This window comes from Phaseolus vulgaris, chromosome 8 (genome assembly GCF_051622355.1).
Source record: "Phaseolus vulgaris cultivar YP4 chromosome 8, ASM5162235v1, whole genome shotgun sequence".
NCBI lineage: Eukaryota > Viridiplantae > Streptophyta > Magnoliopsida > Fabales > Fabaceae > Phaseolus > Phaseolus vulgaris.
The window spans coordinates 40247900-40274146 of record NC_143505.1 but is presented as its reverse complement, the minus strand read 5'-3'; positions in this window follow the sequence as shown (position 1 = coordinate 40274146).

The window sequence follows — 26247 nt, the reverse complement described above, 5'->3', positions numbered from 1 at the left end:
CAGGCCACTGTAGAAGCCTCGCGCGTCGAGCAGGCAAGGATACATGAAGACCTGGTCGCCTCTCGCGCCAGAAACGAGGAGCTCAGCAAGGTAGCTGAGGAACTACGTCGAGCTCTTCAGGAGCAGCAGGTTCGTTCTTTCGCTGAAGAGGTGGCACCGTCGACGCCGCCTCGTGTTTTCCCAATGCCTTTCATTCAGGCGATTACCGACACGCCAATTCCCACGAGCGTGGTCCCGGTTAAAGCTGTTTTTACTGGCGTGGAAGATCCAGAGGCTCATCTGACCACGTTCCAGCTGTTTTTACTGGCGTGGAAGATCCAGGGCCATTCTGCGAAGCCTTGATCAGGGCTCATCCAGCGACGTTTGCTGAAGTCAGGCGACTTGCGGTGGCTCACATCGCCGACGAGAGTGAGGTCGCCGAGAAGAGAGGCAGTGTGGCTCCCGTCAGGCCACGCGCCCAGACCAGGATCCAGCCACAGAGGGTGCTGGAAACGGCAGCGGCGGCCAGAAAGGATCAAAGGACTCGCTATCCTTACGATAGGAGAAACAAGGGAAGAAGCCAAGCGCGCCAACCGCCAACACGCCAACAACCAGCACGCCGGGAATACAATCGCCCACCTAAGCACAAATTCGTCATGGGACTAGCGGACCTGATCGCTATCCCTAACATATCTGCTAGGTTGAAGGCGCCCGAGAAGGTGGGCGACAAGGTGCTAGGGTCGAAGCCGGACGTCTGGTGCGAGTTCCACCAGTGCTTTGGCCACAACCTGGACTCGTGTTTGTCTTTAGGCTACCAGCTCGACGATCTGGTTAAGAGCGGGTTCCTAAACGACTATCTGCTGGACAGAAGGACCGGAGGAGCGTCGAGTTCCCAGCCGGCATGGGGAGAAGCCCAGCAACACGAGATGCCTATCCATGGGGAGATCCACACCATTGCAGGGGGTTTCTCAGGAGGTGGATGCACCGCATCGCAGAGGAAAAAGTACGCGCGATCGGTGATGTCGGTGGACATGTTTGAAGATCACTCGCCCGAAGTGGACATTACGTTCACCAAGCAGGATCTTCGGGACGTTGTGCCTCACGACAACGATCCCATTGTTATTTCGTTGATCACGGCGGGGAGGAAGGTTCACCGAGTTCTGGTGGACCAAGGAAGTTCGGCAGACGTGATGTTCTGGCCGATTTTCACGCAGCTAGAATTGCCCCTTGACCAGCTAAGGCCCTATGGAGGGTGCTTGTATGGGTTCGCTGGCGACCAGGTGGAAGTTAGGGGGTACATTGAGCTGAGAACCACGTTTACCGATGAGGCTGGGTCGAGGACGGAGAAAATTAAGTACCTCATCGTAAACACCCCTTCAGCATATAACATCCTGCTGGGAAGGCCCACCCTTAACAGGATCGGCGCAATTCCATCGACTCGACACATGAAGGTGAAGCTGCCGTCCATGGAAGGGGTGGTAATCACGATAAAGTCTGATCAGAAGGAAGCGAAAAAGTGCTATGAGAATAGCCTGAAAAATAAAAGATCAGTGAGCTATGTCACAACCACCCCACCGCCCGGTGTGAAGCCCAGACCGCCGATAATGGAGGAGGCCGCCGGAAGGGACGTAGAGATGGTAGATGCTGAGCTGGGGGAGAGGAATGCTGGCCTGGGGGAAGAAGAGGCGCGGAATCGCCCGGAGGAAGCAAGGGAGCTGGGAATCGCCAAGGCGGTGGCCGCCAGAGAGTCCAGGCCCAAGCCCGTCGAGCAGTGGCTTGAGAAGGAGATCGGGGGGAAAGTTTTCAAGCTCGGAAGATCTCTGGAGGTCGATCTCCAGGACCAGATCGCCAAGGTGATTGAACGGCATCTGGACGCGTTTGCCTGGTCCGCTTCGGACATGCCCGGGATCGATCCCGACTTCTTGTGCCATCATCTGGCGATGGACAACATGGTGAGACCGGTGCGGCAAAGAAGGAGGAAATTTAATGAAGAGAGGAGGCAGGCGATCAAGGATGAGACCCAGAAACTCCTCGCTGCAGGCCACATCAGGGAAGTCCAGTACCCTGAGTGGTTGGCGAATGTCGTGCTGGTGAAGAAGAGCAACGGGAAATGGCGCATGTGCGTCGATTTCACCGACCTGAATAAGGCTTGCCCAAAGGATTCGTATCCTTTACCAAGCATTGATGCCCTGGTTGATAGTGCTGCAGGGTGCAAGCTGCTGAGTTTCCTGGATGCCTTCTCGGGCTATAATCAGATCAAGATGCATCCCATGGATGAAGAAAAAACAGCCTTCATGACGGAGAGGTCGTGCTACTGCTATAAGGTGATGCCGTTTGGGCTGAAGAATGCGGGGGCCACGTACCAGAGGCTGATGGACCGAGTACTTGCACCAATGCTGGGAAGGAACGTGCAAGCTTACGTCGATGACATGGTCGTGACCTCGCAGGAGAAAAGCAAGCACGTTGCAGACTTGGAAGAATTGTTCACGACGATCGCCAAGTTCAAGTTGAAGCTCAACCCGGAGAAGTGCATTTTCGGCGTGGAGGCTGGTAAGTTTTTGGGTTTTCTCTTGACTGAAAGAGGAATAGAAGCCAATCCGGACAAATGTGCCGCCATCTTGGCGATGAGAAGCCCGGCTACAGTAAAAGAGGTCCAGCAGCTGACAGGTCGGATGGCAGCACTATCCCGCTTCGTGTCAGCAAGCGGAGAAAAGGGGCATCCCTATTTCCAGTGTCTGCGGCGCAATAACAAGTTCGCTTGGACGAAAGAGTGCGAGGAAGCTTTCGTCAAGCTGAAGGAATATTTGGCGAGCCCGCCGGTTCTGTGCAAACCACTGGCGGGAACCCCTCTCAGATTGTATTTCGCGGTGACTGAGAGGGCGGTGAGCGCCGTGCTCACCCAGGACCAAGACCAGGCTCAGAAGCCTATTTATTTCGTGAGTAAAGTGTTGCAGGGCCCAGAAACGAGGTATCAGGCCCTGGAGAAGGTTGCGCTGGCGGTGTTGTTTTCGGCGAGGAGGTTGCGCCACTACTTCCACAGTTTCACAATACTGGTGATGACTGACCTGCCCATCCAGAAGGTCTTGAAGAAGCCTGACGTTGCAGGAAGAATGGTGAAGTGGGCAGTGGAGTTGTCAGAGTTTGACATTAAATATGAGCCTCGAGGCCCGATCAAAGGGCAAATCTTTGCAGATTTTGTAGTCGAGCTCTCTTCAGAGGCGACGCGGGTTGAAGGAGACGATTTCCGTTGGGTACTCTCGGTGGATGGATCGTCAAACCAGCAGGGTAGCGGTGCTGGAGTCATATTGGAAGGACCCAACGGCGTGCTGATCGAACAATCGTTGAGATTCGCCTTCAAAGCCAGCAACAATCAAGCAGAGTATGAGGCGCTGATCGCCGGGATTCTGCTGGCTAAAGAAATGGGAGCCAGAGTGCTGATGGCTAAGAGTGACTCGCTGCTAGTCACAGGGCAAGTAACAGGCGAGTTCCAGGCTAAAGATCCACAAATGGCGGCTTACTTGGCGTATGTGCAGGAATTGAAGAGTTCTTTTGCCTCTTTTGAAGTGGTGCATGTGCCCCGAGAACAGAATGCCCGAGCTGCCTTGCTTGCTAAGCTCGCCAGCTCAGGCAAGGGGGGTAGGCAGAGGACAGTGATTCAAGAAACTTTGAAGACGCCGAGGGCATTTGTAGCAGATCACCTGGTCCTTCAGATAAGCAGGTCGACGGAGAGAGCAGCGAGAAGCCATAAATCTTTGACGCAAGAAACTCTGAGATCGCCGAGAATTAGAGCATGTCGAGGAGAGAAAGTGGACGTGATGCATGTCTGTGCTACCCATGAGCCAGACACTTGGATAACACAGTACAAGCGGTGCCTGGCGGATGGCCTCCTCCCGCTAGATCCAACAGAAGCTAGGAAGGTAAAGAAAAATTCCAGCAAGTATACATTGATTGATGGCGATCTGTACAGGTTCGGATTCACTCACCCACTCCTGGAATGTATACACGGCGAGAAGTGCACGAGGATTATGGCAGAGCTCCACGAAGGAATATGTGGAAGTCATGTCGGGGGTCGAGCTCTGGCCGCGAGGACTCTCCGTGCAGGCTACTATTGGCCATCCATGAGAGAAGATTGCAAGAAGTACGCCCAGTGCTGCAAACAATGCCAGCAGCACGCCGATTGGCACAAGGCACCTCCCGAGGAGCTGAAGTCGATCTATAGCCCTTGGCCGTTTCATACTTGGGGAATCGACATCCTGGGACCTTTTCCACTGGCGATCAGGCAGATGAAGTACTTGGTGGTGGCGATTGAGTATTTCACCAAGTGGATTGAAGCAGAACCAGTGGCCCAGATCACCGCGCACAAGATCGAAGGCTTTGTATGGAAGAATATTGTGTGCCGGTTTGGAGTGCCTAAGCGCCTGGTATCAGATAATGGGACTCAGTTTGCGAGCCACCTGTTGAAGAAGCTTTGCGAAGGGGTCGGAATTCAGCAAGTGTTTGCCTCCGTCGAGCACCCTCAGACTAATGGCCAGGTGGAATCAGCTAACCGGGTGTTGCTGAGAGGTCTGAAGAGAAGGCTCGAGAAAGCCAAGGGAAGTTGGGCTGAGGAGGTACCCCGTATAGTTTGGGCGTACCACACCACCGAGCAGTCAGGAACCCATGAGACCCCGTTTAGCTTGGTCTATGGGTGTGATGCCATGATTCCAGTCGAGATTCAGGAGAGCTCGCCGAGATTCCAGAACTTTGTAGAGGAAGACTCGAATGAAGAGAGAAGACTGAACCTGGATCTGCTGGACGAAGTCAGGGAGGAGGCAAGGCTGAAGGCTGAGGCGGTGAAGAGAAGGGTCGAGCGAAGGTACAACTCAAAGGTGATGCCAAGGCAGTTTAGAGAAGGCAATCTGGTGATGAGAAAGGCCCACCAGTACGAGATGGAGAATAAGCTATCACCCAAGTGGACCGGACCGTTCAGAATAACCGAGGCACTCGGGAACGGAGCCTATCGCTTGGAGACGTTGGAAGGGGGGCGATCCCTCGTACCTGGAACGCCACACACCTGAAGTTGTACTATAGCTAAGAGCTTTGTAAGTAAAGACAAACACAAATATTACACTGCAATGTCTCTGTTAAAACAGTTTCAAGGGGGCACTCTTTTTTCCCTAAGGAGGGTTTTTAATGAGGCCACCCAATAAAAGAAGAGTTTTCGAAGTATAAGGTGTTTTCAGATTGCATGTGTGTTATTTCCAAAAGTTTCGAAGAAAGACCTTGTCATTCGTACATGATTTAAGGCACGAAAAGATATGTCGCGTGTTTTCTAAAGTTTTTAAAAGTCCTCATCGTTTTTCGGCGATTAGAGGCACCAGTTAAGTTTTTTAAAGTCCTCATAGTTTTTCGGCGATTAGAGGCACCAGTCAAGTTTTTAAAGTCCTCATCATTTTTCGGCGATTAGAGGCACCAGTTAAGTTTTTAAGTCCTCATCGTCTTTCGGCGATCGGAGGCACCAGATGGAAGACCTCAACGCCCTCGCGCGTTTTGAGGCAAGTTAAAAGACCTCCTCGCCGTTGAGCGAGTGCAGGCGAGAAAGAGAAAAAGTCCTCCGTGTTTCTGGGAGCGAGAAGATGTAACTCCCGGGGCAACGTAGAGGCAAGTTAAAGACCTCCTCGCCGTTATGCGGGCGCAGGCGAGAAAGGTCCTCAGTGCATCCAGGGGGGAGGAGATGTACGCCCTGGGCAAGTTGAGGCACCGGATAAAGTCCTTATCGCCGCTGTGCGAACTAAGGCCCATCAAAGACCTCCTCGCCGTCGAGCGAGTGCAGGCGTGAGAAAGAAAAGGTCCTCAGTGCATCCAGGGGGCAGGAGATGTACACCCTGGGCAAGTTGAGGCACCAGACAAAGTCCTTCTCGCCGTCGAGCGAGTTAAGGCCGTTTAAAGTCCTTCTCGCCGATGAGCGAGTTCAGGCGAGTAAAAGTTCTTCTCGCCGATGAGCGAGTTCAGGCGAGTTAAAAGACCTTCTCGCTTGTGTGCGAGTATAGGCAAGACAAAATCCTTCTCGTCTTGAACGAGTTCAGGTATGGCGAAGAGGGTGGAAGAAGCTTGAAAGGTGGCTAAGGTAGGTTCGAAGAGAACGCCTAGCCAGCCAGTCTCTAGCTCTGGGGTTCAGGGAGGTAAAGGAAGATCCCAAAGGGCATTTCTGCCTCAGATAAAGAAATGACTGCCAAAGCCTGAGGCTAAGGAAAGCTGGTGTTACCAAGAGGTCTAGGTGATCGCGAGAAGTTCAAACACGGCGAGAAGGTTGAAAGACTTGTTTGATAAAGCGGGTCGAGTGGGACGTTGTTTGAACCGATGTTTGGATCACAGTTCGTTGCTTGGAACTTTTCTTACGATCAGGTTAGTGCCTCAGGGGTACAAGTTGTTTAAAGCGATTATTGCTTAAGTTTGAATCGGCTCGAAGCAGTTACGCCAAAGGTCATGTTTGCAAAATCGCTAAGTTAAACGCAGCAGAGTTAAACATACAAAGAAAGTAAAGCGCTCGAAAGAAGTCAGAAGAAATGTCCAAGTCTCGCCATTGAAATAAGAAGCTGTTCAAAATACGTGTGCAAGAGTTTTTTACAAGGCAAATACAGGTGAATTTATAAAGAAGCGGATGGGGTGGAATTGGTTGAGCCTTCGGCGGGAACGACCTTTCCATCTACTACTTCATTGTTTAATGACACCATGCTGAGGTCGAGATCAGGGAATAGGCATGCAAACTGTTCTCGAGCGGCATCAAACCCGGCAACCAGAATCTGAGCGGAGCTTAGCTTAAGTTCTTCAATTTGCTTTTGAAATCCTTCAACCTGCTGCTTAAGCTCCTTGTTCTGCTGCTCCAGCTCTTCGACCTGTTTTCGGAGTTGTTTGTTGGTCTCTTGAGCTTGAAGAAGGTCGTCAGCCACCTTCTTGGATTCTGTTTGAGCTTGAGCCAACTCGGCAGCCATCTTCACCTTCTCTTTGTTTGCCTCGGAGAGATCAGCCATGGCGTCGTCTCTTGTTTTCTCTACTTGCCCAAGTAGCTTCTCGCGGTCGATCGACCTTTGCTCCAGCTTCTGTACCTTATCGGCATTAGCTTGAATTTGAGCCTCCAGGTCGCTCGCCTTGGTACGTAGAGGCACGATTCTGCTTTCAAGTTCGACCTTTTCTTGGGCAAGTTCGTGGACTTTGCGGCGAAGGTCAACAGCTTCCTTGCGCGCAAGCCTAAGCTCGGTGTTTAGGGCATCCTCCACTCGAGAATGTTCCATTTCCGCGAGCGTTAGGCTGAATGACACCTTCTCCACCTCGACCTTCATTGTGCTGTTCTCGGTCTTGAGGTTGTAGATATCATCCTGTAGCCGCCTGGTGGAGCTCTCCACAGCTTTCGTTATGATTGATGGGATATCCTCTGCAATGGTTTTGAGTTTAGCAGTCAGAGGTTCCCACATCCTCGTGACCTCGAGGGAAAGATTTGCAGCTTGGAGAGGAGCCAGGGGGGCTTGTTGAGGGTTCTCGTCGCCGCCTTCAATAACAATATTTTCGGTGGTTGCTTCTTGGCGTGGCGACGCAATCGGGGACTCGGTGATTAGGATTGGAGAGGTGTGAGCGACCTCATCCCCGATTGGAACGATTCCTGCAGCTGAAGTGTTGGAAGGAGGGCCCCCTCCTGCTGATATATGTGGTGTAGAGGCGCTCGGGGGGTCCTCTAAGAAGTTTGGCTCTTGGGCCCCAGTTGCAGGTGGCGCAGTGGCCAATGGAACTGCTTGGACTGGTGGTGAAGGGGCTTGTGGTGCTGGTGGTGAAGAAGGAGGAGCGGGTGTTGATGGTGGTGTTGAAGCTGGAAGAGGGGGCGGGGCAGGTGGAGAAGATGGTGCCACCCTCTTGCTTTTCGTGACAAGGCCATCCTCTGTGACCTCGTCGTCCTCTTCCTCATCCTCTTGGACAACCTGGGGGGCCTTCCGCTTTGGCCTCTTAAGGACCAGTTTCTTTCGTTGGGTGGGGCGCCTTAGGCGGTGATCGCCCCTGGATGATGGCCTTCTCGACCGCTGAGTTGGGAACCGTCTGGGAGCCGGTCGCCAACCCGTGGTTGCGGGCGAGCGCCTTTAAATCGGCGAGCATGTTCTTACCCAACATGGTGTCTACATGAAATGAAAGTGCATAAGTTAGCTCAAAGGAGAAAGGGGTAAGTGTACAAGACAATAAGACAGCAAAAGCAGGCATATGCAAAAAAGATAAAACCAAAGTCTTGTGTGTATCGCACAAGACGCCCAGAAACAATATCAGAAGCAATGTCAAGACAAAGATGTAGCGTCCTAACCTATTTGAAATTCCAATTGGTCCTCAAAGAACTCGAAGGAAATCAGGGTGGGGGTCAAGAATTTTATGTGGGCATCTGCCACCCTCTTCCAGAAGAGACAAAGGTCTCTGTCCAAAGCTCCCATGCTATCAGGACTTCTGGGCCTCCTGAAGCAGCTCTTGGACTCCTTTTTCCCCTTGTCCACCCAGTACAAGGGGAAACCGTCGAGAAGGGAAGGGTCTTTGTCGTTTGCGCGAACCTGGATGAACTTCCCCTTCCAATCCTTGTACGACTGCTGGAAGATGGTGAAAATGGATCTCCCAGCAATGGCGTTCAGGCTGACCCACAGGCGATCTCCTGGGTGCTTGGCCTCAAACAGGAATAGAAACACGTCCACTGACGCGGGCAACCCCAGGTGGGCGCACGTTACCTCGAAAGCTCGGACAAACGCCCAGCTGTTGGGGTGAAGCTGGGCGGCAGCGATGTTGAGCTCGGTTAAGAGTTCCCTCTCAAATCGAGTGAGAGGGAACCTGAGTTTAACCTTCTTGAAGAGAGTGGTGTAGACGAAGCAGAAGGGCCCGTCGGCGCTCACTTTATCATCGGCGCACACCGGCAGAGTGGCTGGGCAAGGCAGCACCATCATTCTCTCATCGTGCTCCTTGTGGAATGATTGGTGGGCCTCGTCCCCATTGGTCAATCGCAGAACCGCTCCCGCGGTGTTCACCGACGACGTTTCCTTTAAGAGGGTTGAGTTAGCCCATGAGTATAACGTCTTGAAGTCTGGCAGTGGGGTGGGGACTCCTCCAGCGTTTGGTGGAGTCGCCTGGGCCAAAGTGGTTTGAGAAGACGCGGGCCTCACAGCCTGCGAAGAGGGAGCACCACGAACTTGCGTAGAGTCGTGTGCTTGTGAAGGGGGGTTTCGCGCTGACGGAGGGGGGTTCGGGGTGATCTTCGTGCGAGTCATGGTAGCAACTGCAAACGAAGGAGGAAGGAAAAATAATCAGGAGGGTTACAAAGGCTGACTCGATCATGAATGGAAGGTGAAAGACGAACGAATGTGAGTTCGTTGCGACGATCGACAAAGCCCTAAGTCACGCAGAAGGAGAAATGGAAAAACAGCCCACAGCGTATGCACCAGACAGTTACAGGATGATGCAAATCGGTGAAAATGCAAGAAAACCCAGCAGATGAAGGAAAGTAGTTACCTTTCGATGATCGGGAGAATGTTGAAGGGAGGTGGTGATCTAGAGCATCGAGGAACGTCGAGAGCTTTTCGCATAAAGAAATGAGAGCGTATGCAAGTGTGAAGAAAGTGATGGAACAGTAGGAGCGTAAGGGGTTTAAGGGTTTTCGAACGGTTTTGGGAAGCGCTAACGGCAGATGAAGATGGCCGTTGATGAGGGCCACGTGTCGAATGATGCGCGAAGAGTTTGGTGGAGCGTCAGAGCAGCAGAAAGTACTACCGCTTGGAATTCTGCGCCCATGCCACGTAGACCGGTGTTAACGAAGGCTTTTTCAGTCTTTTCGCTAGACAAGTCTTCGCTTAAGACTGGGGGGCTTGTGTACCGCCCTGATGGTCGGATGCGATGACGTGGCAACCTGTTAAGGTGTAGGCGTGTTGACAAGGCGCCAGGTTGACAGTCGGGAAGGAAGTCGGGAGGCACGTGTAGTCGCCGATAGTTAAGTTGGCGTGTTCTGATCTCCAGCTTACCAGAATAGGCGATCGCCAGGTTGAGGACGAAGTCGCCAGATGCAGACTCAGACGACTAGGCAGTCGGAGATCGCCAGAGCAAGCACATCGCCGAAGTTAAAGGGAGAAGCAGATTATGAAGGCGGCCGGCGAGACCACAGGGAAGGTGTATGAAGGCCCTACCTCGCCAGTTTCAGTAGAGATCGCACTCCTGAGTTAGCTATGCACTGGGCAGCACCATGCATAGGTAACTTAGCCAAAATGAGAGTAGAAGTAGCGCCAAGTCAGGGAGCCTCCAGATGATGGCACGTGTACAGTTGGATACGAGCCACGTGTCCAAGTCTGTAACTGCCAGGAGAGAGAGAACCACCAGGTATATAAGAGTTCCTAACAGATTTTCTAAGGTACGCACGTTCAGTTCATACACTTTACGCTTGCGAGTGACAGAGCTGTTTGTGAGAGAGATTTGCACGGTTCCAGTTCTTAGTATTTGGTGATACCGTCACTGACTTGAGCGTCGGAGTGCGATCGGCCGCAGCGGCGCCGTATCGTTTCTTTGCAGGTTCTTGAGATAGATCCAGAGGAGGAACGGAGGTGGGAAGCGGCGCGCACGTCGATCCTTTGACGAGGCATTCTCCAGCGCTCCGGTCAACAGGCAGGATCATCCCTTTTTCTCCTTGTAGCTTGATTTCTTTTCATTGCTTTCTTTATTTGGGCAATCAACTTTTATATGCCCTTGTTCACTACAACCAAAGCAAGTATAATTGTTAGAGATGAAATCACTAGTTTTCTTGTTACCATACCTTTCTTTGTTGGTTTCTTTGTTGCGATTTCTTTTCAAGAATCTATTAAACTTTTTGGATAGCAAGCTAAGGTTTTCTTCTTCACTTTCATCACTTGAATCTTGTTTGCTTTTGTGCTTGGCAACTTTCAAGGCAATGCTTCTCACATGCTTGTCTTCACTTTCTTGAACATTGAGTCTATTCATTTCTAACTCAAGTTCTCTAAGCTTACCAAATGAAGCCGTTGTCAAGGATGTCAAATCTTTTGATTCAGAAATTGTTGTCACCTTAGGTTGCCAAGATCTATCAAGACACTTGAGGATCTTGACGTTTAGTTCTTCTTTATCAAAGGTTTTCCCAAGGCTCATAAGGTGGTTGATGATGTGAGTGAACCTCTTTTGTACTTCAGCAATTGACTCACCCTTAAGCATTCTAAACATTTCATATTCCTGAATTAGAGTATTAGAGTATGCTTTCTAGCACTCTTCACATCATTGGTTCCTTCATGAGTCACCTCCAAAGTGTCCCACATCTCCTTGGCCGATGAGCATTGAGAAATCCTGAAAAATTCATCCCAATTCAAGGCAGATGTTATATTGTTCTTAGTAATACAATCAAATTTGGCCTTCTTGTTTTCAGAATCAGTCCATTGGGACCAAGGTTTTTTAATGGAAGATCCATCTTTTTCAATTTTTGGAATAAAAGGATCATTTTCAATTGCATCCCAAATTCCTTTGTCAAGAGATTCAACAAAGATTTTCATTCTAACTTTCCAAAATTGATAATTCAAACCACAGAACATAGGTGGTCTGTTAATTGAAGCACCCTCTCCAAAAGGTAGTTTTTCAGCCATTGAAAAAAGATTTTAGGATCAAACTTGAGTATTTTTCAAGTACCAATCTCTGATATCAATTGTTAGAATATATGGCCTTAAACGAGAGGGGAGGTGAATTATTTAAAGAGGGTTTTCAAAAACTTTTTCAGCTAGAATGAAATTCTTTTCAAGAAACCAGATTAGGAATTCAGTTAGCCAAGAAACAAAGCACAAAACAACAAAGCACCAGAAAAATAATCGGTTGTTTCTTCGAAACAATCGATTGTTTATACCAGCAAATAAAAAACAACTGAATTTAAATGAGTTTAAGGAAAGAAAGAGATACACAAACAGTTTATACTGGTTCACTCTTAAACCAAGAGCTACATCCAGTCCCCAGAATCCACTGGGCAATCCACTAAGCAATCAATTACAGATTACACACAAAACCACCAAAGAAGTGAACTTGAACCCCTCAAGAAACACACTTCCTTTGTCTCAGCACAGACCAAGAATGTTGATCTTGATAACCTCAAGAGCACACAACACTCCTTGGCTTACAACACCAAAATTTACAAAGTATTCAAAATGAATTACACTTATTACAGAATGAACTGAAATCAATACAGATGTAATCCTATTCCACTCTCTCTTGAGAAAACCAAAGCTGAATAGTGAAAGTTCAAATCTTGAAAGCAATCTCTGAAAAACTCAAATATGTTTTTCTCTTTCTGATCCTGCCGGCAACTCGAACGGGGAGGAATCGCTTCGTAGCACTCTCTGCCCTGTCTACGCGACTGTGTCTTCTGCAGAATCACCCTCAGGACCTTCTCTTGGTGTTCCAAACGTGACCTGCAAAACACACAGACGGCGCCTCTAGCGGCCGTTTGCACTCCGACGATCAAGTTAGTCCAACAGAACCACCAGAAACTAGAAAACTAGTAATGTGTGTGTGAAAAAACTCTTGCTCTGTTTTTTTCGTCTCTCCTCTTTCACTCTCCCCTGATTCTCTCTTTTAACTTTCTTTTTCTGCTTCTGGGCATAACAGAATTCTGTTATGCTTTTCTGGCATGTGTCAGAACCCTGTTATGCTTTTCAGAGAAAGCGTACCTTCAGAATCAGCAGTGGGGAGCGTGAGAGTCTGCGCATGTTTGCGCGTCTCTGCGCTTGGCTGCGCCTGTCTGTACCTTCAGTGGTACGGAGTGCTCTTTTGTCTGGACCGCACCCCTCTCAGATGATGACACGTGGAGGCCTGCAACTCACATCTAACCACACACGTGTCACTCACTGGAAGGGCTCTAGCGCTTCTCCTTGTGTGCCTAAGTTACGCCCTTGCGGAGTAACTTAGGATGTTTCTCTTATCTGGGCAAGTCGCATACTCCTAGGAAAACGTCGGGTGCGGCTGGTCTAGGCACACTCACCAAACGTTGCTCTCTGCGTAGGCGACTTACCCTTCACGATGCCACGCACGTAATGGGTTGAGGGAATCACCAATCACTGATTGGCTTACTAATTCCCTCAGGCCACTCTCGTGCATGATTCCCTGAGGTGTGCTCATGCGAGGTCCATGTGTAACGCTCTCGTTGGGAACCTCAGTCCCAGTTTAACTGCGTGTAACACGAGACCCCGATGACAATACACCCGATGACTGATCAGTGTTTATTTGCTTATCGCGCTCTACCTCCAGGCGCGAGTCTGGGAACTGGTCTGCTGGTGGCCACTTGGCTTCTGACCACCGATCACCATTCTGGGTGATCTGTCCCCCGACCTCTCTGCCGCTTGATCTGTCGGTGGTAACTTGGTTACTGACCACCGATCACCTCTCTTGGCGATCGTCCCCCCGACCTCTCTGCCACCCGGTCCACGTGTCACCCTTCGAGTGGTCCACGTGGTTCTCTGCTGCTGACGTCATCGACTACCGATGACCGATCGGATCACTTTCCTTGTTTGTTACAAAACATAAACAAACTATTTATAGCTTTCAAAGATTGGTCAAAGCATTTAAAACAGGAGCGCATTTAGTTTGAAAATCATTTAAAGCACACTCAACTAACAAAACAGATTTTGTAAGGATTTTCAAACAAACAATCGATTGTTTTGGTTTGACAGCAAGTCAACCAACCAAAATAGTTTTCAACCTTTTCAAAAACACCTAAGAGTAAAACAATCGGTTGTTTCGACAAAACAACAAGTTGTTTTTCACTTAGTTTGAAAAACAATTTAAACTTAAAAGATTTGAAAACACTTTAGCTTTAGATTCAACAAAGAGTGAATTACACAGATAAACTACCCAGATCATACTCTAAACACAGCAGCAACTTCGACCTTCCATCAAACACTAGGATTTGGATTCTTCGCTTTTGATCACACTTGATTCAACAGATTCTTCGCAGCATACTGGCTCATCCTCCCTACATGAAACTATTCTCAATCTATTATCCTCTTTACCAAAGTGACAACTGCTTTTTCTTAAGGTTACGATAAGCTCATGCGAGGTATAAGAAGAGGTTTCATCTAAAAGATTTGGGGGAGTGCCTAGGGATACAAGGTTTTGTAATCCATTGCAGATTATATCTAAAACACAAACGCAAAACATATACAAACATTTTTTAGACCAAGCAGTATGAGCAAATTCAGAGTAAAATTAGGGCATGTTTTAAGTTCATACAACACAATCGGCAAGTAAGCAACAATCATCAACAGAAAATGGTGAATCCAGAAAGAATCCCAGCTTAGTTAATGTGATTAATAATATGAAATGCTTGATGATGAGCTCAGGCAGTATAATCGGTAAATGAATGCTCGATGATGGAGAATGGTAAAGAGAAAATACTTGTTACGTTAAGTGATTGGGAGGAAGAGTTTTCTATGGTATGGAGGATCTCGAATGCGCGAAAGTTTCTGAAGTGAGGAAGTGGAACCGTGGAGAAGAAGTTGAGAAGTTTGAGAGGGTTTAAAGGTTTAAGAGAAATGAAACTGTACCGCCCTGATGGTCGGATGCGATGACGTGGCATCCTGTTACAGTGTAGGCGTGTTGACAAGGCGCCAGGTTGGCAGTTGGGAAGGAAGTCGGGAGGCACGTGTAGTCGCCGATAGTTAAGTTGGCGTGTTCCGATCTCCAGCTTACCAGAATAGGCGATCGCCAGGTTGAGGACGAAGTCGCCGGATGCAGACTCAGGCGACCAGGCAGTCGGAGATCGCCAGAACAAGCACATCGCCGTAGTTAAAGGAGAAGCAGATTATGAAGGCGGCCGGCGAGACCACAGGGAAGGTGTATGAAGGCCCTACCTCGCCAGTTTCAGTAGAGATCGCACTCCTGAGTTAGCTATGCACTGGGCAGCACCATGCATAGGTAACTTAGCCAAAATGAGAGTAGAAGTAGCGCCAAGTCAGGGAGCCTCCAGATGATGGCACGTGTACAGTTGGATACGAGCCACGTGTCCAAGTCTGTAACTGCCAGGGGAGAGAGAACCACCAGGTATATAAGAGTTCCTAACAGATTTTCTAAGGTACGCACGTTCAGTTCGTACACTTTACGCTTGCGAGTGACAGAGCTGTTTGTGAGAGAGATTTGCACGGTTCCAGTTCTTAGTATTTGGTGATACCGTCACTGACTTGAGCGTCGGAGTGCGATCGGCCGCAGCGGCGCCGTATCGTTTCTTTGCAGGTTCTTGAGACAGATCCAGAGGAGGAACGGAGGCGGGAAGCGGCGCGCACGTCGATCCTTTGACGAGGCAGTCTCCAGTGCTCCGGTCAACAGGCAGGATCATCAGGCGCCCACCGTGGGGCCGTGTAAAACGTGCTCCCATCCACAGCGTGAGTTCGTGGAGGTTTTCGAGGTTTTCTGCGCGGTTGTGTGCTGGTGCAACCGTCGTTCTTGGTTTCTTTGAGTTTCGTTCGGTGAAGTTTGTGTTTTAAACCGTTCGTTTGGCTTTTCGATCGGTGGATTCGAGTTCTTTCGAGTGGTTGTTTGGTTCGCGGGGAAACGGTGGTTTTTGGTGAAGCTGCGATTTTCTTCAAAGGTTTGCGGTGTTCTTGAAGTTCTTACGCAGTTTCTTGAATCTTCTCCGATCGGTTGCTGATTTGTTCGTGGTTGAAGTGTTATTTGCTGTACTTCTGTGGTTCGCTGAAGTTAATGAGAAAGATGAGAAGCAATCGTTCCAGTCCCGTGGCTCCCGTCGCAGCTGAAGGCGACGCCGCCATGACCATGGCGCAGATGGCAGAAATGATGCGCTCATTGCAGGCCACTGTAGAAGCCTCGCGCGTCGAGCAGGCAAGGATACATGAAGACCTGGTCGCCTCTCGCGCCAGAAACGAGGAGCTCAGCAAGGTAGCTGAGGAACTACGTCGAGCTCTTCAGGAGCAGCAGGTTCGTTCTTCCGCTGAAGAGGTGGCACCGTCGACGCCGCCTCGTGTTTTCCCAATGCCTTTCATTCAGGCGATTACCGACACGCCAATTCCCACGAGCGTGGTCCCGGTTAAAGCTGTTTTTACTGGCGTGGAAGATCCAGAGGCTCATCTGACCACGTTCCACACACAGATGATGCTGTCAGGGGGGTCGGATGCGGTCTATTGCAAGATGTTCGTGAGCACGCTCCAGGGAACGGCGATGGAGTGGTTTGTGAGCCTGCCTAATGGCCACATAACTAATTTTCAGCAATTCTCGAAAATCTTTGTCGAGCAGTATATTGTGAACAAGGCACCGCCCAGAGTGTCCTATGATCTGTTTGATATAAGGCAGTACCATGGGGAGTCCCTCAGAGACTACCTCAATCGCTTCGGAGCACAGATGGTAAGATCGCCGGCCAAGGATGAAGAAATGCTGGTTTATGCCTTCAAGAAGGGCGTGCAGCCAGGGCCATTCTGCGAAGCCTTGATCAGGGCTCATCCAGCGACGTTTGCTGAAGTCAGGCGACTTGCGGTGGCTCACATCGCCGACGAGAGTGAGGTCGCCGAGAAGAGAGGCAGTGTGGCTCCCGTCAGGCCCCGCGCCCAGACCAGGATCCAGCCACAGAGGGTGCTGGAAACGGCAGCGGCGGCCAGAAAGGATCAAAGGACTCGCTATCCTTACGATAGGAGAAACAAGGGAAGAAGTCAAGCGCGCCAACCGCCAGCACGCCAACAACCAGCACGCCGGGAATACAATCGCCCGCCTAAGCACAAATTCGTCATGGGACTAGCGGACCTGATCGCCATCCCTAACATATCTGCTAGGTTGAAGGCGCCCGAGAAGGTGGGCGACAAGGTGCTAGGGTCGAAGCCGGACGTCTGGTGCGAGTTCCACCAGTGCTTTGGCCACAACCTGGACTCGTGTTTGTCTTTAGGCTACCAGCTCGACGATCTGGTTAAGAGCGGGTTCCTAAACGACTATCTGCTGAACAGAAGGACCGGAGGAGCGTCGAGTTCCCAGCCGGCAAGGGGAGAAGCCCAGCAACACGAGATGCCTATCCATGGGGAGATCCACACCATTGCAGGGGGTTTCTCAGGTGGTGGATGCACCGCATCGCAGAGGAAAAAGTACGCGCGATCGGTGATGTCGGTGGACATGTTTGAAGATCACTCGCCCGAAGTGGACATTACGTTCACCAAGCAGGATCTTCGGGACGTTGTGCCTCACGACAACGATCCCGTTGTTATTTCGTTGATCACGGCGGGGAGGAAGGTTCACCGAGTTCTGGTGGACCAAGGAAGTTCGGCAGACGTGATGTTCTGGCCGACTTTCACGCAGCTAGAATTGCCCCTTGACCAGCTGAGGCCCTATGGAGGGTGCTTGTACGGGTTCGCTGGCGACCAGGTGGAAGTCAGGGGGTACATTGAGCTGAGAACCACGTTTACCGATGAGGCTGGGTCGAGGACGGAGAAAATCAAATACCTCATCGTAAACGCCCCTTCAGCATATAACATCCTGCTGGGAAGGCCCACCCTTAACAGGATAGGCACAATTCCATCGACTCGGCACATGAAGGTGAAGCTGCCGTCCATGGAAGGGGTGGTAATCACGATAAAGTCTGATCAGAAGGAAGCGAAAAAGTGCTATGAGAATAGCCTGAAAAATAAAAGATCAGTGAGCTACGTCACAACCACCCCACCGCCCGGTGTGAAGCCCAGACCGCTGATAATGGAGGAGGCCGCCGGAAGGGACGTAGAGATGGTAGATGCTGAGCTGGGGGAGCGGAGTACTGGCCTGGAGGAAGAAGAGGCGCGGAATCGCCCGGAGGAAGCAAGGTAGCTGGGAATCGCCAAGGCGGTGGCCGCCAGAGAGTCCAGGCCCAAACCCGTCGAGCAGTGGCTCGAGAAGGAGATCGGGGGGAAGGTTTTCAAGCTCGGAAGATCTCTGGAGGTCGATCTCCAGGACCAGATCGCCAAGGTGATTGAACGGCATCTGGACGCGTTTGCCTGGTCCGCTTCGGACATGCCCGGAATCGATCCCGACTTCTTGTGCCATCATCTGGCGATGGACAACATGGTGAGACCGGTGCGGCAAAGAAGGAGGAAATTTAATGAAGAGAGGAGGCAGGCGATCAAGGATGAGACCCAGAAACTCCTCGCTGCAAGCCACATCAGGGAAGTCCAGTACCCTGAGTGGCTGGCAAATGTCGTGCTGGTAAAAAAGAGCAACGGGAAATGGCGCATGTGCGTCGATTTCACCGATCTGAATAAGGCTTGCCCAAAGGATTCGTATCCTTTACCAAGCATTGATGCCCTGGTTGATAGTGCTGCAGGGTGCAAGCTGCTAAGTTTCCTGGATGCCTTCTCGGGCTACAATCAGATCAAGATGCATCCCATGGATGAAGAAAAAACAGCCTTCATGACGGAGAGGTCGTGCTACTGCTATAAGGTGATGCCGTTCGGGCTGAAGAACGCAGGGGCCACGTACCAGAGGCTGATGGATCGAGTACTTGCACCGATGCTGGGAAGGAACGTGCAAGCCTACGTTGATGACATGGTCGTGACCTCGCAGGAGAAAAGCAAGCACGTTGCAGACTTGGAAGAATTGTTCACGACGATCGCCAAGTTCAAGTTGAAGCTCAACCCGGAGAAATGCATTTTCGGCGTGGAGGCTGGAAAGTTTTTGGGTTTTCTCTTGACTGAAAGAGGAATAGAAGCCAATCCGGACAAATGTGCCGCCATCTTGGCGATGAGAAGCCCGGCTACAGTAAAAGAGGTCCAGCAGCTGACAGGTCGGATGGCAACACTATCCCGCTTCGTGTCAGCAAGCGGAGAAAAGGGGCATCCCTATTTCCAGTGTCTGCGGCGCAATAACAAGTTCGCTTGGATGAAAGAGTGCGAGGAAGCTTTCGTCAAGCTGAAGGAATATTTGGCGAGCCCGCCGGTTCTGTGCAAACCACTGGCGGGAACCCCTCTCAGATTGTATTTCGCGGTGACTGAGAGGGCGGTGAGCGCCGTGCTCGCCCAGGACCAAGACCAGGCTCAGAAGCCTATTTATTTCGTGAGTAAAGTGTTGCAGGGCCCAGAAACGAGGTATCAGGCCTTGGAGAAGGCTGCGCTGGCGGTGGTGTTTTCGGCGAGGAGGTTGCGCCACTACTTCCACAGCTTCACAATACTGGTGATGACTGACCTGCCCATCCAGAAGGTCTTGAAGAAGCCTGACGTTGCAGGAAGAATGGTGAAGTGGGCAGTGGAGTTGTCAGAGTTTGACATTAAATATGAGCCTCGAGGCCCGATCAAAGGGCAAATCTTTGCAGATTTTGTAGTCGAGCTCTCTTCAGAGGCGACGCGGGTTGAAGGAGACGATTTCCGTTGGGTACTCTCGGTGGATGGATCGTCAAACCAGCAGGGTAGCGGTGCTGGAGTCATATTGGAAGGACCCAACGGCGTGCTGATCGAACAATCGTTGAGATTCGCCTTCAAAGCCAGCAACAATCAAGCAGAGTATGAGGCGCTGATCGCCGGGATTCTGCTGGCTAAGGAAATGGGAGCCAGAGTGCTGATGGCTAAGAGTGACTCGCTGCTAGTCACAGGGCAAGTAACAGGCGAGTTCCAGGCTAAAGATCCACAAATGGCGGCTTACTTGGCGTATGTGCAGGAATTGAAGAGTTCCTTTGCCTCTTTTGAAGTGGTACATGTGCCCCAAGAACAGAATGCCCGAGCTGACTTGCTTGCTAAGCTCGCCAGCTCAGGCAAGGGGGGTAGGCAGAGGACAGTGATTCAAGAAACTTTGAAGACGCCGAGGGCATTTGTAGCAGATCACCTGGTCCTTCAGATAAGCAGGTCGACGGAGAGAGCAGCGAGAAGCCATAAGTCCTTGACGCAAGAAACTCTGAGATCGCCGAGAATTAGAGCATGTCGAGGAGAGAAAGTGGACGTGATGCATGTCTGTGCCACCCACGAGCCAGACACTTGGATAACACAGTACAAGCGGTGCCTGGCGGATGGCCTCCTCCCGCTAGATCCAACAGAAGCTAGGAAGGTAAAGAAAAATTCCAGCAAGTATGCATTGATTGATGGCGATCTGTACAGGTTTGGATTCACTCACCCACTCCTGGAATGTATACACGGCGAGAAGTGCACGAGGATTATGGCAGAGCTCCACGAAGGAATATGTGGAAGTCACGTCGGGGGTCGAGCTCTGGCCGCGAGGACTCTCCGTGCAGGCTACTATTGGCCATCCATGAGAGAAGATTGCAAGAAGTACGCCCAGTGCTGCAAACAATGCCAGCAGCACGCCGATTGGCACAAGGCACCTCCCGAGGAGTTGAAGTCGATCTATAGCCCTTGGCCGTTTCATACTTGGGGAATCGACATCCTGGGACCTTTTCCACTGGCGATCAAGCAGATGAAGTACTTGGTGGTGGCGATTGAGTATTTCACCATATGGATTGAAGCAGAACCAGTGGCCCAGATCACCGCGCACAAGATCGAAGGCTTCGTATGGAAGAATATTGTGTGCCGGTTTGGAGTGCCTAAGCGCCTGGTATCAGATAATGGGACTCAGTTTGCGAGCCACCTGTTGAAGAAGCTTTGCGAAGGGGTCGGAATTCAGCAAGTGTTTGCATCCGTCGAGCACCCTCAGACTAATGGCCAGGTGGAATCAGCTAACCGGGTGTTGCTGAGAGGTTTGAAGAGAAGGCTCGAGAAAGCCAAGGGAAGTTGGGTTGAGGAGGTACCCCGAATAGTTTGGGCGTACCACACCACCGAGCAGTCAGGAACCCATGAGACCCCGTTTAGCTTGGTCTATGGGTGTGATGCCATGATTCCAGTCGAGATTCAGGAGAGCTCGCCGAGATTCCAGAACTTTGTAGAGGAAGACTCGAATGAAGAGAGAAGACTGAACCTGGATCTGCTGGACGAAGTCAGGGAGGAGGCAAGGATGAAGGCTGAGGCGGTGAAGAGAAGGGTCGAGCGAAGGTACAACTCAAAGGTGATGCCAAGGCAGTTTAGAGAAGGCAATCTGGTGATGAGAAAGGCCCACCAGTACGAGATGGAGAATAAGCTATCACCCAAGTGGACGGGACCGTTCAGAATAACCGAGGCACTCGGGAACGGAGCCTATCGCTTGGAGACGTTGGAAGGGGGGGCGATCCCTCGTACCTGGAACGCCACACACCTGAAGTTGTACTATAGCTAAGAGCTTTGTAAGTAAAGACAAACACAAATATTACATTGCAATGTCTCTGTTAAAACAGTTTCAAGGGGGCACTCTTTTTTCCCTAAGGAGGGTTTTTAATGAGGCCACCCAATAAAAGAAGAGTTTTCGAAAGTATAAGGTGTTTTCAGATTGCATATGTGTTATTTCCAAAAGTTTCGAAGAAAGACCTTGTCATTCGTACATGATTTAAGGCACGAAAAGATATATCGCATGCTTTCTAAAAAGTACAAAGTCCTCATCGTCTTTCGGCGATTGGAGGCACCAGTTAAGTTTTTAAGTCCTCATCGTCTTTCGGCGATCGGAGGCACCAGATGGAAGACCTCAACGCCCTCGCGCGTTTTGAGGCAAGTTAAAAGACCTCCTCGCCGTTGAGCGAGTGCAGGCGAGAAAGAGAAAAAGTCCTCCGTGTTTCTGGGAGCGAGAAGATGTAACTCCCGGGGCAACGTAGAGGCAAGTTAAAGACCTCCTCGCCATTGTGCGGGCGCAGGCGAGAAAGGTCCTCAGTGCATCCAGGGGGGAGGAGATGTACGCCCTGGGCAAGTTGAGGCACCGGATAAAGTCCTTATCGCCGTTGTGCGAACTAAGGCCCATCAAAGACCTCCTCGCCGTCGAGCGAGTGCAGGCGTGAGAAAGAAAAGGTCCTCAGTGCATCCAGGGGGGAGGAGATGTACACCCTGGGCAAGTTGAGGCACCAGACAAAGTCCTTCTCGCCGTCGAGCGAGTTAAGGCCGTTTAAAGTCCTTCTCGCCGATGAGCGAGTTCAGGCGAGTAAAAGTCCTTCTCGCCGATGAGCGAGTTCAGGCGAGTTAAAAGACCTTCTCGCTTGTGTGCGGGTATAGGCAGGATAAAATCCTTCTCGTCTTGAACGAGTTCAGGTATGGCGAAGAGGGTGGAAGAAGCTTGGAAGGTGGCTAAGGTAGGTTCGAAGAGAACGCCTAGCCAGCCAGTCTCTAGCTCTGGGGTTCAGGGAGGTAAAGGAAGATCCCAAAGGGCATTTCTGCCTCAGATAAAGAAATGACGGCCAAAGCCTGAGGCTAAGGAAAGCTGGTGTTACCAAGAGGTCTACGTGATCGCGAAAAGTTCAAACACGGCGAGAAGGTTGAAAGACTTGTTTGATAAAGCGGGTCGAGTGGGACGTTGTTTGAACCGATGTTTGGATCACAGTTCGTTGCTTGGAACTTTTCTTACGACCAGGTTAGTGCCTCAGGGGTACAAGTTGTTTAAAGCGATTATTGCTTAAGTTTGAATCGGCTCGAAGCAGTTACGCCAAAGGTCATGTTTGCAAAATCGCTAAGTTAAACGCAGCAGAGTTAAACATACAAAGAAAGTAAAGCGCTCAAAAGGAGTCAGAAGAAATGTCCAAGTTTCGCTATTGAAATAAGAAGCTGTTCAAAATACGTGTGCAAGAGTTTTTTACAAGGCAAATACAGGTGAATTTATAAAGAAGCAGATGGGGTGGAATTGGTTGAGCCTTCGGCGGGAACGACCTTTCCATCTACTACTTCATTGTTTAATGACACCATGCTGAGGTCGAGATCAGGGAATAGGCGTGCGAACTGTTCTCGAGCGGCATCTAACCCGGCAACCAGAATCTGAGCGGAGCTTAGCTTAAGTTCTTCAATTTGCTTTTGAAATCCTTCAACCTGCTGCTTAAGCTCCTTGTTCTGCTGCTCCAGCTCTTCGACCTGTTTTCGGAGTTGTTTGTTTGTCTCTTGAGCTTGAAGAAGGTCGTCAGCCACCTTCTTGGATTCTGTTTGAGCTTGGGCCAACTCGGCAGCCATCTTCACCTTCTCTTTGTTTGCCTCGGAGAGATCAGCCATGGCGTCGTCTCTTGTTTTCTCTACTTGCCCAAGTAGCTTCTCGCGGTCGATCGACCTTTGCTCCAGCTTCTGTACCTTATCGGCATTGGCTTGAATTTGAGCCTCCAGGTCGCTCGCCTTGGTACGTAGAGGCACGATTCTGCTTTCAAGTTCGACTTTTTCTTGGGCAAGTTCATGGACTTTGCGGCGAAGGTCAACAGCTTCCTTGCGCGCAAGCCTAAGCTCGGTGTTTAGGGCATCCTCCACTCGAGAATGTTCCATTTCCGCGAGCGTTAGGCTGAATGACACCTTCTCCACCTCGACCTTCATTGTGCTGTTCTCGGTCTTGAGGTTGTAGATATCATCCTGTAGCCGCCTGGTGGAGCTCTCCACAGCTTTCGTTATGATTGATGGGATATCCTCTACAATGGTTTTGAGTTTAGCAGTCAGAGGTTCCCACATCCTTGTGACCTCGAGGGAAAGGTTTGCGGCTTGGAGAGGCGCCAGGGGGGCTTGTTGGGGGTTCTCGTCGCCACCTTCCTTAGCAATGTTTTCGGTGGTTGCTTCTTGGCGTGGCGACGCAATCGGGGACTCGGTGATTAGGATTGGAGAGGTGTGAGCGACCTCATCCCCGATTGGAACGATTCCTGCAGCTGAAGTGTTGGAAGGAGGGCCCCCTCCTGCTGATATATGTGGTGTAGAGGCGCTCGGGGGGTCCTCTAAGAAGTTTGGCTCTTGGGCCCCATTTGCAGGTGGCGCAGTGGCCAATGGAACTGCTTGGACTGGTGGTGAAGGGGCTTGTGGTGCTGGTGGTGAAGAATGAGGAGCGGGTGTTGATGGTGGTGTTGAAGCTGGAAGAGGGGGCGGGGCAGGTGGAGAAGATGGTGCCACCCTCTTCCTTTTCGTGACAAGGCCATCCTCTGTGACCTCGTCGTCCTCTTCCTCATCCTCTTGGACAACTTGGGGGGCCTTCCGCTTTGGCCTCTTAAGGACCAGTTTCTTTCGTTGGGTGGGCGCCTTAGGCGGTGATCGCCCCTGGATGATGGCCTTCTCGACCGCTGAGTTGGGAACCGTCTGGGAGCCGGTCGCCAACCCATGATTGCGGGCGAGCGCCTTTAAATCGGCGAGCATGTTCTTACCCAACATGGTGTCTACATGAAATGAAAGTGCATAAGTTAGCTCAAAGGAGAAAGGGGTAAGTGTACAAGACAATAAGGCAGCAAAAGCAGGCATATGCAGAAAAGATAAAACCAAAGTCTTGTGTGTATTGCACAAGACGCCCAGAAACAATATCAGAAGCAATGTCAAGACAAAGATGTATCGTCCTAACCTATTTGAAATTCCAACTGGTCCTCAAAGAACTCGAAGGAAATCAGGGTGGGGGTCAAGAATGTTATGTGGGCATCTGCCACCCTCTTCCAGAAGAGACAAAGGTCTCTGTCCAAAGCTCCCATGCTATCAGGACTTCTGGGCCTCCTGAAGCAGCTCTTGGACTCCTTTTTCCCCTTGTCCACCCAGTACAAGGGGAAACCGTCGAGAAGGGAAGGGTCTTTGTCGTTTGCGCGAACCTGGATGAATTTCCCCTTCCAATCCTTGTACGACTGCTGGAAGATGGTGAAAATGGATCTCCCAGCAATGGCGTTCAGGCTGACCCACAGGCGATCTCCTGGGTGCTTGGCCTCAAACAGGAATAAAAACACGTCCACTGACGCGGGCAACCCCAGGTGGGCGCACGTTACCTCAAAAGCTCGGACAAACGCCCAGCTGTTGGGGTGAAGCTGGGCGGCAGCGATGTTGAGCTCGGTTAAGAGTTCCCTCTCAAATCGAGTGAGAGGGAACCTGAGTTTAACCTTCTTGAAGAGAGTGGTGTAGACGAAGCAGAAGGGCCCGTCGGCGCTCACTTTATCATCGGCGCACACTGGCAGAGTGGCTGGGCAAGGCAGCACCATCATTCTCTCATCGTGCTCCTTGTGGAATGATTGGTGGGCCTCGTCCCCATTGGTCAATCGCAGAACCGCTCCCGCGGTGTTCACCGACGACGTTTCCTTTAAGAGGGTTGAGTTAGCCCATGAGTATAACATCTTGAAGTCTGGCAGTGGGGTGGGGGCTCCTCCAGCGTTTGGTGGAGTCGCCTGGGCCAGAGTGGTTTGAGAAGACGCGGGCCTCACAGCCTGCGAAGAGGGAGCACCACGAACTTGCGTAGAGTCGTGTGCTTGTGAAGGAGGGTTTCGCGCTGACGGAGGGGGGTTCGGGGTGATCTTCGTGCGAGTCATGGTAGCAACTGCAAACGAAGGAGGAAGGAAAAATAATCAGGAGGGTTACAAAGGCTGACTCGATCATGAAAGGAAGGTGAAAGACGAACGAATGTGAGTTCGTTGCGACAATCGGCAAAGCCCTAAGTCACGCAGAAGGAGAAATGGAAAAACAGCCCACAGCGTATGCACCAGATAGTTACAGGATGATGCAAATCGGTGAAAATGCAAGAAAACCCAGCAGATGAAGGAAAGTAGTTACCTTTCGATGATCGGGAGAATGTTAAAGGGAGGTGGTGATCTAGAGCGCCGAGGAACGTCGAGAGCTTTCGCAGAAAGAAATGAGAGCGTATGCAAGTGTGAAGAAAGTGATGGAACAGTAGGAGCGTAAGGGGTTTAAGGGTCTTCGAACGGTTTTGGGAAGCGCTAACGGCAGATGAAGATGGCCGTTGATGAGAGCCACGTGTCGAACGATGCGCGAAGAGTTTGGTGGAGCGTCAGAGCAGCAGAAAGTACTACCGCTTGGAATTCTGCGCCCATGCCACGTAGACCGGTGTTAACGAAGGCTTTTTCAGTCTTTTCGCTAGACAAGTCTTCGCTTAAGACTGGGGGGCTTGTGTACCGCCCTGATGGTCGGATGCGATGACGTGGCATCCTGTTACAGTGTAGGCGTGTTGACAAGGCGCCAGGTTGGCAGTTGGGAAGGAAGTCGGGAGGCACGTGTAGTCGCCGATAGTTAAGTTGGCGTGTTCCGATCTTCAGCTTACCAGAATAGGCGATCGCCAGGTTGAGGACGAAGTCGCCGGATGCAGACTCAGGCGACCAGGCAGTCGGAGATCGCAAGAACAAGCACATCGCCGTAGTTAAAGGAGAAGCAGATTATGAAGGCGGCCGGCGAGACCACAGGGAAGGTGTATGAAGGCCCTACCTCGCCAGTTTCAGTAGAGATCGCACTCCTGAGTTAGCTATGCACTGGGCAGCACCATGCATAGGTAACTTAGCCAAAATGAGAGTAGAAGTAG